The following is a 14157-nucleotide window of genomic DNA, read 5'->3' on the forward strand; positions in this document are numbered from 1 at the left end:
GCATGCCGTAAGAGGAACTCACTAGACAACTAACTCCCTTAGAAGCAAAAGGATTAAAAATATCCTACCGACTGCATTCCTTTTTCTGTGTCAGGTGGTGAAGAACGTCTTCAACGGAACCGTGAAATGAGCGAAAACGTGGGAAACATTGCATTCGAAATGCTTGTGAATTTTCCAATTGCCCAGTGAGTGTCGACAAAACACGTAAATTCTCTGCTCCAACGTATGAGACGTAACAACTGGTGCAATTTGTTGTTGCATCATGTGCCAGCAGTCTTCGATAGTGTGTTACGAGCTTAGCGCAATAAGTTTGTAGACAGCATTTAGGCGACGTTTTATTAGTAACAGCCCCATACAGCGATTGCACAACAGTAAAGGACATGAGTCAATGTATAGTTGTGCATCGTGGGAGGTTTCACAGCGTCGTGTGAGCCCGGATAGCTCAGTCGGTAGAGCATTAGGCGTTTAAGCTAAGGGTCCAGGGTTCAAGTCCCTGTCCAGGTGGAGATTTTAATACTTTGGTAGCGATTCGTCTGGTAGCGCTGGAAACGTTACGGAAAATAATGCAGCTACGCCGTTTTCTGACACCACAGTGCTTTAAACGGTAGCAGTTGCATCGCGCTAAAGGCAGTCGTGGCCGAGTGGTTAAGGCGTCCGACTCGAAATCAGATTCCCTGTGGGAGCGTAGGTTCGAATCCTACCAGCTGCGTGCGATTTTGCGTAAAGAGGAGCAAACATTTTCGCACACATGTGACATGCGTGGGCGAATGCGGGTGCAAACCAGTGACGCCATTCTCAACAAGACGAAAATTTCCGTTTTAAGAATACTGAGTTTTCGCGACGACCGCTGCTTACTGTGGCTATCGGTTCACCTCACACTGACGCTGGTACTGCAGCACAGATGTGCTCGAAAGTGATGGAGAGAGCGAACATTTCAGAGTCTTTTTAAGAATCGCAATTTCAATCATTCGAGTGCGGCAAAAGCAGTGGTGCAGCGTTTCTTTTCTTAAGATCTCGCAGCTGCTTGGAGGTATGTCCATCGTTTTAAGGCGCCAGAAAACTAGCGTCAGCGGTGCGTCAGTGGGAAGTCGGTGAAGTCGCCATTGGAGCCATAAGCCAGTAATTACGACATGCGAATCACTCGCACACCACGCAGCTGTACGATAATGCTCGTGCGTGGGCCCGCATAGCTGAGTCGGTAGAGCGTTAGGGTCCTGGGTTCAAGTCCCTGTCTGGGCGAAAATGACTACACTTTCGTAGCGGCTAATGGAAACCCTAGAGAAAAGAGTGAGGCCACGCCGTTTTGTGCCATCAGATTGCTTCTGAAGATGGCGGTTTCACTTGTCGGGAGTCGCTTCCGCCACCGGCAGTCGTGGCCGAGTGGTTAAGGCGTCTGACTTGAAATCAGATTCCCTCTGGGAGCGTAGGTTCGAGTCCTGCCGGCTGCGAAAATTTTCTCGCTCTCAAAAGGCGGACGTTCAGCTGCATCCTAGCAGTTGCGTCACTACTAAACACGTGGGTCACCAGCAATGTACAGTGTTATTTGATCCAGGGCGCAGCGTTACAGTCGCGCCCAGAAGCCGCAGCTCATCTCCGCGTCTCACAGCCGTCCACCAGGTGTTAGTGCAAGTGTCGCCTCACTGGGCAGTGCAGATGTGTCCATTTTAGCTTGCAGACGATGACGTGTAGCACTTTATGAGCTAACGCAGGTGGAATGTTTTACCGTGCGTATCTGCTAGATACTGCCTCTCATACGGTGGAGAGGCTCACTCCTTCTCGTGTCTCGTTCTCTGCACACGAGTTGCCCCTGGCATCGATATAGCACGGGTTTGCTAGCGTCAGCGAAGTCAATATTACACGAATCGAGTCGACATGTTTGCTTGTTACGATGACGGAAGCAGAAGAAATGTGTGTGGAACTTCACTGCATCGCCTGCTCGCCTTTCAGCGCCCCTGTGTCTTATCAGACGAAGGTGACTGTGAAACTGGCAACGAGGCAGACGTGAACGAACACATGCAAATGGCCGCCTTGAACGTCAGCCGAAATAGCTCAGTTGGGAGAGCGTTAGACTGAAGATCTAAAGGTCCCTGGTTCGATCCCGGGTTTCGGCAGGTATTCATTTTGATGCGACGCCAATGGAATTACTCTGCGTTTGTGATAATGCAACTACCGCTGACAACAAAAATGACTCTCTCCTGTAGCTGTTCTGGTTGCCTAGTGCATGCCGTAAGAGGAACTCACTAGACAACTAACTCCCTTAGAAGCAAAAGGATTAAAAATATCCTACCGACTGCATTCCTTTTTCTGTGTCAGGTGGTGAAGAACGTCTTCAACGGAACCGTGAAATGAGCGAAAACGTGGGAAACATTGCATTCGAAATGCTTGTGAATTTTCCAATTGCCCAGTGAGTGTCGACAAAACACGTAAATTCTCTGCTCCAACGTATGAGACGTAACAACTGGTGCAATTTGTTGTTGCATCATGTGCCAGCAGTCTTCGATAGTGTGTTACGAGCTTAGCGCAATAAGTTTGTAGACAGCATTTAGGCGACGTTTTATTAGTAACAGCCCCATACAGCGATTGCACAACAGTAAAGGACATGAGTCAATGTATAGTTGTGCATCGTGGGAGGTTTCACAGCGTCGTGTGAGCCCGGATAGCTCAGTCGGTAGAGCATTAGGCGTTTAAGCTAAGGGTCCAGGGTTCAAGTCCCTGTCCAGGTGGAGATTTTAATACTTTGGTAGCGATTCGTCTGGTAGCGCTGGAAACGTTACGGAAAATAATGCAGCTACGCCGTTTTCTGACACCACAGTGCTTTAAACGGTAGCAGTTGCATCGCGCTAAAGGCAGTCGTGGCCGAGTGGTTAAGGCGTCCGACTCGAAATCAGATTCCCTGTGGGAGCGTAGGTTCGAATCCTACCAGCTGCGTGCGATTTTGCGTAAAGAGGAGCAAACATTTTCGCACACATGTGACATGCGTGGGCGAATGCGGGTGCAAACCAGTGACGCCATTCTCAACAAGACGAAAATTTCCGTTTTAAGAATACTGAGTTTTCGCGACGACCGCTGCTTACTGTGGCTATCGGTTCACCTCACACTGACGCTGGTACTGCAGCACAGATGTGCTCGAAAGTGATGGAGAGAGCGAACATTTCAGAGTCTTTTTAAGAATCGCAATTTCAATCATTCGAGTGCGGCAAAAGCAGTGGTGCAGCGTTTCTTTTCTTAAGATCTCGCAGCTGCTTGGAGGTATGTCCATCGTTTTAAGGCGCCAGAAAACTAGCGTCAGCGGTGCGTCAGTGGGAAGTCGGTGAAGTCGCCATTGGAGCCATAAGCCAGTAATTACGACATGCGAATCACTCGCACACCACGCAGCTGTACGATAATGCTCGTGCGTGGGCCCGCATAGCTGAGTCGGTAGAGCGTTAGGGTCCTGGGTTCAAGTCCCTGTCTGGGCGAAAATGACTACACTTTCGTAGCGGCTAATGGAAACCCTAGAGAAAAGAGTGAGGCCACGCCGTTTTGTGCCATCAGATTGCTTCTGAAGATGGCGGTTTCACTTGTCGGGAGTCGCTTCCGCCACCGGCAGTCGTGGCCGAGTGGTTAAGGCGTCTGACTTGAAATCAGATTCCCTCTGGGAGCGTAGGTTCGAGTCCTGCCGGCTGCGAAAATTTTCTCGCTCTCAAAAGGCGGACGTTCAGCTGCATCCTAGCAGTTGCGTCACTACTAAACACGTGGGTCACCAGCAATGTACAGTGTTATTTGATCCAGGGCGCAGCGTTACAGTCGCGCCCAGAAGCCGCAGCTCATCTCCGCGTCTCACAGCCGTCCACCAGGTGTTAGTGCAAGTGTCGCCTCACTGGGCAGTGCAGATGTGTCCATTTTAGCTTGCAGACGATGACGTGTAGCACTTTATGAGCTAACGCAGGTGGAATGTTTTACCGTGCGTATCTGCTAGATACTGCCTCTCATACGGTGGAGAGGCTCACTCCTTCTCGTGTCTCGTTCTCTGCACACGAGTTGCCCCTGGCATCGATATAGCACGGGTTTGCTAGCGTCAGCGAAGTCAATATTACACGAATCGAGTCGACATGTTTGCTTGTTACGATGACGGAAGCAGAAGAAATGTGTGTGGAACTTCACTGCATCGCCTGCTCGCCTTTCAGCGCCCCTGTGTCTTATCAGACGAAGGTGACTGTGAAACTGGCAACGAGGCAGACGTGAACGAACACATGCAAATGGCCGCCTTGAACGTCAGCCGAAATAGCTCAGTTGGGAGAGCGTTAGACTGAAGATCTAAAGGTCCCTGGTTCGATCCCGGGTTTCGGCAGGTATTCATTTTGATGCGACGCCAATGGAATTACTCTGCGTTTGTGATAATGCAACTACCGCTGACAACAAAAATGACTCTCTCCTGTAGCTGTTCTGGTTGCCTAGTGCATGCCGTAAGAGGAACTCACTAGACAACTAACTCCCTTAGAAGCAAAAGGATTAAAAATATCCTACCGACTGCATTCCTTTTTCTGTGTCAGGTGGTGAAGAACGTCTTCAACGGAACCGTGAAATGAGCGAAAACGTGGGAAACATTGCATTCGAAATGCTTGTGAATTTTCCAATTGCCCAGTGAGTGTCGACAAAACACGTAAATTCTCTGCTCCAACGTATGAGACGTAACAACTGGTGCAATTTGTTGTTGCATCATGTGCCAGCAGTCTTCGATAGTGTGTTACGAGCTTAGCGCGATAAGTTTGTAGACAGCATTTAGGCGACGTTTTATTAGTAACAGCCCCATACAGCGATTGCACAACAGTAAAGGACATGAGTCAATGTATAGTTGTGCATCGTGGGAGGTTTCACAGCGTCGTGTGAGCCCGGATAGCTCAGTCGGTAGAGCATTAGGCGTTTAAGCTAAGGGTCCAGGGTTCAAGTCCCTGTCCAGGTGGAGATTTTAATACTTTGGTAGCGATTCGTCTGGTAGCGCTGGAAACGTTACGGAAAATAATGCAGCTACGCCGTTTTCTGACACCACAGTGCTTTAAACGGTAGCAGTTGCATCGCGCTAAAGGCAGTCGTGGCCGAGTGGTTAAGGCGTCCGACTCGAAATCAGATTCCCTGTGGGAGCGTAGGTTCGAATCCTACCAGCTGCGTGCGATTTTGCGTAAAGAGGAGCAAACATTTTCGCACACATGTGACATGCGTGGGCGAATGCGGGTGCAAACCAGTGACGCCATTCTCAACAAGACGAAAATTTCCGTTTTAAGAATACTGAGTTTTCGCGACGACCGCTGCTTACTGTGGCTATCGGTTCACCTCACACTGACGCTGGTACTGCAGCACAGATGTGCTCGAAAGTGATGGAGAGAGCGAACATTTCAGAGTCTTTTTAAGAATCGCAATTTCAATCATTCGAGTGCGGCAAAAGCAGTGGTGCAGCGTTTCTTTTCTTAAGATCTCGCAGCTGCTTGGAGGTATGTCCATCGTTTTAAGGCGCCAGAAAACTAGCGTCAGCGGTGCGTCAGTGGGAAGTCGGTGAAGTCGCCATTGGAGCCATAAGCCAGTAATTACGACATGCGAATCACTCGCACACCACGCAGCTGTACGATAATGCTCGTGCGTGGGCCCGCATAGCTGAGTCGGTAGAGCGTTAGGGTCCTGGGTTCAAGTCCCTGTCTGGGCGAAAATGACTACACTTTCGTAGCGGCTAATGGAAACCCTAGAGAAAAGAGTGAGGCCACGCCGTTTTGTGCCATCAGATTGCTTCTGAAGATGGCGGTTTCACTTGTCGGGAGTCGCTTCCGCCACCGGCAGTCGTGGCCGAGTGGTTAAGGCGTCTGACTTGAAATCAGATTCCCTCTGGGAGCGTAGGTTCGAGTCCTGCCGGCTGCGAAAATTTTCTCGCTCTCAAAAGGCGGACGTTCAGCTGCATCCTAGCAGTTGCGTCACTACTAAACACGTGGGTCACCAGCAATGTACAGTGTTATTTGATCCAGGGCGCAGCGTTACAGTCGCGCCCAGAAGCCGCAGCTCATCTCCGCGTCTCACAGCCGTCCACCAGGTGTTAGTGCAAGTGTCGCCTCACTGGGCAGTGCAGATGTGTCCATTTTAGCTTGCAGACGATGACGTGTAGCACTTTATGAGCTAACGCAGGTGGAATGTTTTACCGTGCGTATCTGCTAGATACTGCCTCTCATACGGTGGAGAGGCTCACTCCTTCTCGTGTCTCGTTCTCTGCACACGAGTTGCCCCTGGCATCGATATAGCACGGGTTTGCTAGCGTCAGCGAAGTCAATATTACACGAATCGAGTCGACATGTTTGCTTGTTACGATGACGGAAGCAGAAGAAATGTGTGTGGAACTTCACTGCATCGCCTGCTCGCCTTTCAGCGCCCCTGTGTCTTATCAGACGAAGGTGACTGTGAAACTGGCAACGAGGCAGACGTGAACGAACACATGCAAATGGCCGCCTTGAACGTCAGCCGAAATAGCTCAGTTGGGAGAGCGTTAGACTGAAGATCTAAAGGTCCCTGGTTCGATCCCGGGTTTCGGCAGGTATTCATTTTGATGCGACGCCAATGGAATTACTCTGCGTTTGTGATAATGCAACTACCGCTGACAACAAAAATGACTCTCTCCTGTAGCTGTTCTGGTTGCCTAGTGCATGCCGTAAGAGGAACTCACTAGACAACTAACTCCCTTAGAAGCAAAAGGATTAAAAATATCCTACCGACTGTATTCCTTTTTCTGTGTCAGGTGGTGAAGAACGTCTTCAACGGAACCGTGAAATGAGCGAAAACGTGGGAAACATTGCATTCGAAATGCTTGTGAATTTTCCAATTGCCCAGTGAGTGTCGACAAAACACGTAAATTCTCTGCTCCAACGTATGAGACGTAACAACTGGTGCAATTTGTTGTTGCATCATGTGCCAGCAGTCTTCGATAGTGTGTTACGAGCTTAGCGCGATAAGTTTGTAGACAGCATTTAGGCGACGTTTTATTAGTAACAGCCCCATACAGCGATTGCACAACAGTAAAGGACATGAGTCAATGTATAGTTGTGCATCGTGGGAGGTTTCACAGCGTCGTGTGAGCCCGGATAGCTCAGTCGGTAGAGCATTAGGCGTTTAAGCTAAGGGTCCAGGGTTCAAGTCCCTGTCCAGGTGGAGATTTTAATACTTTGGTAGCGATTCGTCTGGTAGCGCTGGAAACGTTACGGAAAATAATGCAGCTACGCCGTTTTCTGACACCACAGTGCTTTAAACGGTAGCAGTTGCACCGCGCTAAAGGCAGTCGTGGCCGAGTGGTTAAGGCGTCCGACTCGAAATCAGATTCCCTGTGGGAGCGTAGGTTCGAATCCTACCGGCTGCGTGCGATTTTGCGTAAAGAGGAGCAAACATTTTCGCACACATGTGACATGCGTGGGCGAATGCGGGTGCAAACCAGTGACGCCATTCTCAACAAGACGAAAATTTCCGTTTTAAGAATACTGAGTTTTCGCGACGACCGCTGCTTACTGTGGCTATCGGTTCACCTCACACTGACGCTGGTACTGCAGCACAGATGTGCTCGAAAGTGATGGAGAGAGCGAACATTTCAGAGTCTTTTTAAGAATCGCCATTTCAATCATTCGAGTGCGGCAAAAGCAGTGGTGCAGCGTTTCTTTTCTTAAGATCTCGCAGCTGCTTGGAGGTATGTCCATCGTTTTAAGGCGCCAGAAAACTGGCGTCAGCGGTGCGTCAGTGGGAAGTCGGTGAAGTCGCCATTGGAGCCATAAGCCAGTAATTACGACATGCGAATCACTCGCACACCACGCAGCTGTACGATAATGCTCGTGCGTGGGCCCGCATAGCTGAGTCGGTAGAGCGTTAGGGTCCTGGGTTCAAGTCCCTGTCTGGGCGAAAATGACTACACTTTCGTAGCGGCTAATGGAAACCCTAGAGAAAAGAGTGAGGCCACGCCGTTTTGTGCCATCAGATTGCTTCTGAAGATGGCGGTTTCACTTGTCGGGAGTCGCTTCCGCCACCGGCAGTCGTGGCCGAGTGGTTAAGGCGTCTGACTTGAAATCAGATTCCCTCTGGGAGCGTAGGTTCGAGTCCTGCCGGCTGCGAAAATTTTCTCGCTCTCAAAAGGCGGACGTTCAGCTGCATCCTAGCAGTTGCGTCACTACTAAACACGTGGGTCACCAGCAATGTACAGTGTTATTTGATCCAGGGCGCAGCGTTACAGTCGCGCCCAGAAGCCGCAGCTCATCTCCGCGTCTCACAGCCGTCCACCAGGTGTTAGTGCAAGTGTCGCCTCACTGGGCAGTGCAGATGTGTCCATTTTAGCTTGCAGACGATGACGTGTAGCAATTTATGAGCTAACGCAGGTGGAATGTTTTACCGTGCGTATCTGCTAGATACTGCCTCTCATACGGTGGAGAGGCTCACTCCTTCTCGTGTCTCGTTCTCTGCACACGAGTTGCCCCTGGCATCGATATAGCACGGGTTTGCTAGCGTCAGCGAAGTCAATATTACACGAATCGAGTCGACATGTTTGCTTGTTACGATGACGGAAGCAGAAGAAATGTGTGTGGAACTTCACTGCATCGCCTGCTCGCCTTTCAGCGCCCCTGTGTCTTATCAGACGAAGGTGACTGTGAAACTGGCAACGAGGCAGACGTGAACGAACACATGCAAATGGCCGCCTTGAACGTCAGCCGAAATAGCTCAGTTGGGAGAGCGTTAGACTGAAGATCTAAAGGTCCCTGGTTCGATCCCGGGTTTCGGCAGGTATTCATTTTGATGCGACGCCAATGGAATTACTCTGCGTTTGTGATAATGCAACTACCGCTGACAACAAAAATGACTCTCTCCTGTAGCTGTTCTGGTTGCCTAGTGCATGCCGTAAGAGGAACTCACTAGACAACTAACTCCCTTAGAAGCAAAAGGATTAAAAATATCCTACCGACTGTATTCCTTTTTCTGTGTCAGGTGGTGAAGAACGTCTTCAACGGAACCGTGAAATGAGCGAAAACGTGGGAAACATTGCATTCGAAATGCTTGTGAATTTTCCAATTGCCCAGTGAGTGTCGACAAAACACGTAAATTCTCTGCTCCAACGTATGAGACGTAACAACTGGTGCAATTTGTTGTTGCATCATGTGCCAGCAGTCTTCGATAGTGTGTTACGAGCTTAGCGCGATAAGTTTGTAGACAGCATTTAGGCGACGTTTTATTAGTAACAGCCCCATACAGCGATTGCACAACAGTAAAGGACATGAGTCAATGTATAGTTGTGCATCGTGGGAGGTTTCACAGCGTCGTGTGAGCCCGGATAGCTCAGTCGGTAGAGCATTAGGCGTTTAAGCTAAGGGTCCAGGGTTCAAGTCCCTGTCCAGGTGGAGATTTTAATACTTTGGTAGCGATTCGTCTGGTAGCGCTGGAAACGTTACGGAAAATAATGCAGCTACGCCGTTTTCTGACACCACAGTGCTTTAAACGGTAGCAGTTGCACCGCGCTAAAGGCAGTCGTGGCCGAGTGGTTAAGGCGTCCGACTCGAAATCAGATTCCCTGTGGGAGCGTAGGTTCGAATCCTACCGGCTGCGTGCGATTTTGCGTAAAGAGGAGCAAACATTTTCGCACACATGTGACATGCGTGGGCGAATGCGGGTGCAAACCAGTGACGCCATTCTCAACAAGACGAAAATTTCCGTTTTAAGAATACTGAGTTTTCGCGACGACCGCTGCTTACTGTGGCTATCGGTTCACCTCACACTGACGCTGGTACTGCAGCACAGATGTGCTCGAAAGTGATGGAGAGAGCGAACATTTCAGATTCTTTTTAAGAATCGCAATTTCAATCATTCGAGTGCGGCAAAAGCAGTGGTGCAGCGTTTCTTTTCTTAAGATCTCGCAGCTGCTTGGAGGTATGTCCATCGTTTTAAGGCGCCAGAAAACTAGCGTCAGCGGTGCGTCAGTGGGAAGTCGGTGAAGTCGCCATTGGAGCCATAAGCCAGTAATTACGACATGCGAATCACTCGCACACCACGCAGCTGTACGATAATGCTCGTGCGTGGGCCCGCATAGCTGAGTCGGTAGAGCGTTAGGGTCCTGGGTTCAAGTCCCTGTCTGGGCGAAAATGACTACACTTTCGTAGCGGCTAATGGAAACCCTAGAGAAAAGAGTGAGGCCACGCCGTTTTGTGCCATCAGATTGCTTCTGAAGATGGCGGTTTCACTTGTCGGGAGTCGCTTCCGCCACCGGCAGTCGTGGCCGAGTGGTTAAGGCGTCTGACTTGAAATCAGATTCCCTCTGGGAGCGTAGGTTCGAGGCCTGCCGGCTGCGAAAATTTTCTCGCTCTCAAAAGGCGGACGTTCAGCTGCATCCTAGCAGTTGCGTCACTACTAAACACGTGGGTCACCAGCAATGTGCAGTGTTATTTGATCCAGGGCGCAGCGTTACAGTCGCGCCCAGAAGCCGCAGCTCATCTCCGCGTCTCACAGCCGTCCACCAGGTGTTAGTGCAAGTGTCGCCTCACTGGGCAGTGCAGATGTGTCCATTTTAGCTTGCAGACGATGACGTGTAGCAATTTATGAGCTAACGCAGGTGGAATGTTTTACCGTGCGTATCTGCTAGATACTGCCTCTCATACGGTGGAGAGGCTCACTCCTTCTCGTGTCTCGTTCTCTGCACACGAGTTGCCCCTGGCATCGATATAGCACGGGTTTGCTAGCGTCAGCGAAGTCAATATTACACGAATCGAGTCGACATGTTTGCTTGTTACGATGACGGAAGCAGAAGAAATGTGTGTGGAACTTCACTGCATCGCCTGCTCGCCTTTCAGCGCCCCTGTGTCTTATCAGACGAAGGTGACTGTGAAACTGGCAACGAGGCAGACGTGAACGAACACATGCAAATGGCCGCCTTGAACGTCAGCCGAAATAGCTCAGTTGGGGGCAGGAGTCTGGTTTCGGCGAGCGAGCTGTGCGGACGCGCTGTGTTTACGCTCTCGCCGCCGCTGGCCGTGACTGTTGTAGTGAGTGTTACGCCGCTTAGCGTACTTGTTTCCCTGTAACAACGATTCATGGTTAGAAATTTGTAATGGCACAACCACCACGAAGAGACACATTGAAGTTGATGTTTGACCAGTCTTTAGTTCGACCGACATCTTTTGAAGTAGAGAACTTTATAGAAGACTCTTTGAAACTGAATATGGACGATCTTATTGGAGTTCACTTGTCGATCTGTAGTAGTACAGTTTATCTTAAGTTGAAAAATGCTGTCACGTGTGATAAGATTGTTGAATCTTGTGGAGGGACCCTGAAATTTAAACATTCGGACGGTACTATCGGAGAGGTACAAGTTACTCAAGCTGGTTTAGGTCTTAGGACCGTTCGCATTTTCGAACTGCCATTCGAAATTACAGCCGAACAAATTAACTCTGTGCTCAAACCTTACGGTACAGTTCTCTCTAATGTCGCGGAGAAGTGGTCTACTATGCATAAATTTCCAGTGTTGAATGGTATTCGCCAAGTGAAAATTGATTTACAAAAGCATATACCATCGTACATCAATGTCTGCGGGTACAGAGCGATAGTTATGTATGATGGTCAACCGAGGACATGCGCAGCATGTGGTTCTCCCGGACATGTCCGCACTGATTGTCCCCAAAGACGCGTGACGCAAATACCAGTAGGTGAGGCGAAAGTGAAATCCAATATGTCGCAACTGCCCGTGAGGTATGCCGCGGTACTCCGTCAACCCCCGACCACCACATCTACTACAGAGGACGACAGTACTGCTACTGGGGCTCTATTGCAGCATGAAGTACGTTTGGATACCCCCCGTCCGGATTTGCCAGCAACTGACGCTCAGATCTCGCCGGTCGGAAGCACCGAGGTGTCACAGGTGGACGGCGACTTACAACGAAAAAATGTGATGCGCACACACGACGAGGGGAAGGTAGACTTATCGGATATTGACATGATGGAGACAAACGCGAATGCCTCAGCGATACTGTCCCAGGACACCAAAAAGCGCAGAATTGCTCATGCGGGGGCGGCAACATGTGCCCCACCGTTGAGGGAAAAGGCGACGCAGTTTTGTCATATAATGCACGAAACGTCGTCGGAACACCGCCAACAGAGCCCGAAGACGCTCAAGAAATCACGGAAGGAGGACGTGCCAGACCGTGCGCCGGACATTTTGGACGCATCTGGCTCTACAGGTTCGGGAACACGCCCTCCAAAGAAGAAGGATAAACAATCATTCGACATGGTCGAGGAGAAGAAACGTACACGCACAGACGATTCCTTGCTGGACTGGGCCCAGGAGATGGAAGACGATGTCGAGGACCGCGGACATGCACCCACAGCTACTACGATGGAGGGAAAGACCGACGGCGAGGAACACGGAGGCGATCGGTTCACGCGGGAGAAGGATGATGAGGACTCGGAATTTTACTAATTCGTGCACTGCAGATAACGGATGGGCGTACAACATACGGGATTCAGACACCCCAAAATGTTAACTTCCGGACGTCAGGGAGTGGTGGTCCACCAACATGCTAGCCAACTGGTGATGCTTGATAATGATACGATTTGCAGTAAGCGTTGACAAAGGGACATGATCAATACTTAAATCAGTAACTCTATTAAACACAACGAAACATCCCCACCAAAAAGGATCGTCTTCCCTTACATGTCACATCTGCAAACTTATAAAATCGCCACACTGAACATAAATAAAATCACGTCGATACAGAAGGTCGATAGTCTCCGGGATTACCTCTATAGCGCTGACGTTGATATTGCTTTGTTACAAGAGGTTGCTAGTGGGTTCCGGATCAATATTGCAGGTTATGCAGTATTCTTAAACACAACGTTACGTAGCGCATCTGGCACCGCCATCTTATTAAAGGATGGAATAGTAGCATCTGACTTTGAACGGCTGGAAAGCGGCCGAGGAATATCTTGTTCAATAAATGGGATTCGATTCGTAAATATCTATGCCCCCTCCGGACACCAAAATCGAGAGCAACGGTCTCGTTTTTACGACGAAGACCTATTGTATTTGATCAGAGGAGCTAGAGAGGGAATGGTTTTAGCCGGTGACTTTAATTGCGTGCTTAAGCGGAAAGATCAACATCCGACTTTTGATAAAAGTGCGGAGTTGGGCCGCCTCGTACGAGAGTTGCGATTGACTGACACGTGGGAGCTCATTCATGGAGACCGTCCCTGCTTCACATTCCACACTTCTACGTCGTCCAGTCGACTTGATAGAATTTATGTCACACAGTCTTTATGTGCAAATGTCGGTGGGCCTGAAACGTGGCCAGTGTACTTTTCTGACCATCTCGCCTATCACTGTCTCCTGAAAATGCCTCGACAGACCATCTTTCGTGGCAGAAACATGTGGAAACTCAACGTCGCTGTTCTTCAAGAAGATGATTTGCGAACACGAATGGAAGTCGTGTGGGGCACCTGCAGCAGGCGACGACGGAACTTCCCCAGTACCATATGCTGGTGGTACAAATGTGCGAAACCTCAACTCATCCGCTGCTTAAAAACGTACTGTTATGAACGAAACCGCGACCAACAGAGTATGTTCGAATTTTACTTCCGCTGCCTTCGGGAATTATATGAAAGCAATTGTCCAACAGCAGACACCTTTTTACGAATTAAAAAAGTCAAGGCGAAATTAACGGCATTGAAGAGGAAACGAATGGAAGGTATTATGATCCGATCCAGGGACCATCATAGCACGGCGGGGGAAATACCCTCGGTATATCATCTTGGGGCAGAGAAGCGTCGCGCACAGCGTAAAATGATCTGTAGTCTCCGGACAGAGGACGGTAACCAGGTGAACGATCAAGGCGGCATCAAGACATGTGTAGCAGAATACTACACTAAGCTTTATGCCTTGGAACCCGCGGACGAGGAGTCTGTGATACGTATGCAAACTAGCCTACCTGAAAGACTGGACCCACCAGATGTAGACCTGCTGGTGGCGGACATAACCCCACAAGAACTCACATCAGCGCTTCAAAAGGCGCAGGGAAATAAATCTCCTGGTGCGGATGGGCTACCGGTGGAATTTTATAAACAGTTTTGGTATTTGCTAGAAAGGTGTTTTGTCGAAATATGTAATGAAATTAAAGAAGGGCAAAATATACCTGA

General features: G+C 49.6%; 19 non-coding genes across 19 annotated transcripts; all 19 read left to right on the forward strand.

The window, feature by feature from the left end:
- The first annotated feature begins 431 nt into the window (after positions 1 to 431).
- On the forward strand, positions 432 to 504 carry Trnak-uuu. Its single transcript has one exon. It is a non-coding gene; the product is annotated as a tRNA-Lys (tRNA).
- Positions 505 to 627: 123 nt separating this feature from the next.
- On the forward strand, positions 628 to 709 carry Trnas-cga. Its single transcript has one exon. It is a non-coding gene; the product is annotated as a tRNA-Ser (tRNA).
- Positions 710 to 1366: 657 nt separating this feature from the next.
- On the forward strand, positions 1367 to 1448 carry Trnas-uga. Its single transcript has one exon. It is a non-coding gene; the product is annotated as a tRNA-Ser (tRNA).
- A 590-nt stretch (positions 1449 to 2038) lies between these two features.
- On the forward strand, positions 2039 to 2111 carry Trnaf-gaa. Its single transcript has one exon. It is a non-coding gene; the product is annotated as a tRNA-Phe (tRNA).
- A 539-nt stretch (positions 2112 to 2650) lies between these two features.
- Trnak-uuu lies at positions 2651 to 2723 on the forward strand. The gene has a single exon. It is a non-coding gene; the product is annotated as a tRNA-Lys (tRNA).
- Positions 2724 to 2846: 123 nt separating this feature from the next.
- On the forward strand, positions 2847 to 2928 carry Trnas-cga. The gene has a single exon. It is a non-coding gene; the product is annotated as a tRNA-Ser (tRNA).
- Positions 2929 to 3585: 657 nt separating this feature from the next.
- On the forward strand, positions 3586 to 3667 carry Trnas-uga. The gene has a single exon. It is a non-coding gene; the product is annotated as a tRNA-Ser (tRNA).
- Positions 3668 to 4257: 590 nt separating this feature from the next.
- Positions 4258 to 4330, forward strand: Trnaf-gaa. The gene has a single exon. It is a non-coding gene; the product is annotated as a tRNA-Phe (tRNA).
- Positions 4331 to 4869: 539 nt separating this feature from the next.
- Trnak-uuu lies at positions 4870 to 4942 on the forward strand. The gene has a single exon. It is a non-coding gene; the product is annotated as a tRNA-Lys (tRNA).
- A 123-nt stretch (positions 4943 to 5065) lies between these two features.
- On the forward strand, positions 5066 to 5147 carry Trnas-cga. Its single transcript has one exon. It is a non-coding gene; the product is annotated as a tRNA-Ser (tRNA).
- A 657-nt stretch (positions 5148 to 5804) lies between these two features.
- On the forward strand, positions 5805 to 5886 carry Trnas-uga. The gene has a single exon. It is a non-coding gene; the product is annotated as a tRNA-Ser (tRNA).
- Positions 5887 to 6476: 590 nt separating this feature from the next.
- Positions 6477 to 6549, forward strand: Trnaf-gaa. The gene has a single exon. It is a non-coding gene; the product is annotated as a tRNA-Phe (tRNA).
- A 539-nt stretch (positions 6550 to 7088) lies between these two features.
- Trnak-uuu lies at positions 7089 to 7161 on the forward strand. The gene has a single exon. It is a non-coding gene; the product is annotated as a tRNA-Lys (tRNA).
- Positions 7162 to 7284: 123 nt separating this feature from the next.
- Positions 7285 to 7366, forward strand: Trnas-cga. Its single transcript has one exon. It is a non-coding gene; the product is annotated as a tRNA-Ser (tRNA).
- A 657-nt stretch (positions 7367 to 8023) lies between these two features.
- Trnas-uga lies at positions 8024 to 8105 on the forward strand. Its single transcript has one exon. It is a non-coding gene; the product is annotated as a tRNA-Ser (tRNA).
- Positions 8106 to 8695: 590 nt separating this feature from the next.
- On the forward strand, positions 8696 to 8768 carry Trnaf-gaa. Its single transcript has one exon. It is a non-coding gene; the product is annotated as a tRNA-Phe (tRNA).
- Positions 8769 to 9307: 539 nt separating this feature from the next.
- Positions 9308 to 9380, forward strand: Trnak-uuu. The gene has a single exon. It is a non-coding gene; the product is annotated as a tRNA-Lys (tRNA).
- A 123-nt stretch (positions 9381 to 9503) lies between these two features.
- Positions 9504 to 9585, forward strand: Trnas-cga. Its single transcript has one exon. It is a non-coding gene; the product is annotated as a tRNA-Ser (tRNA).
- A 657-nt stretch (positions 9586 to 10242) lies between these two features.
- Trnas-uga lies at positions 10243 to 10324 on the forward strand. Its single transcript has one exon. It is a non-coding gene; the product is annotated as a tRNA-Ser (tRNA).
- The last annotated feature ends 3833 nt before the right edge of the window (positions 10325 to 14157 follow it).

This window comes from Schistocerca piceifrons, unplaced genomic scaffold, assembly GCF_021461385.2.
Source record: "Schistocerca piceifrons isolate TAMUIC-IGC-003096 unplaced genomic scaffold, iqSchPice1.1 HiC_scaffold_443, whole genome shotgun sequence".
Lineage (NCBI taxonomy): Eukaryota > Metazoa > Arthropoda > Insecta > Orthoptera > Acrididae > Schistocerca > Schistocerca piceifrons.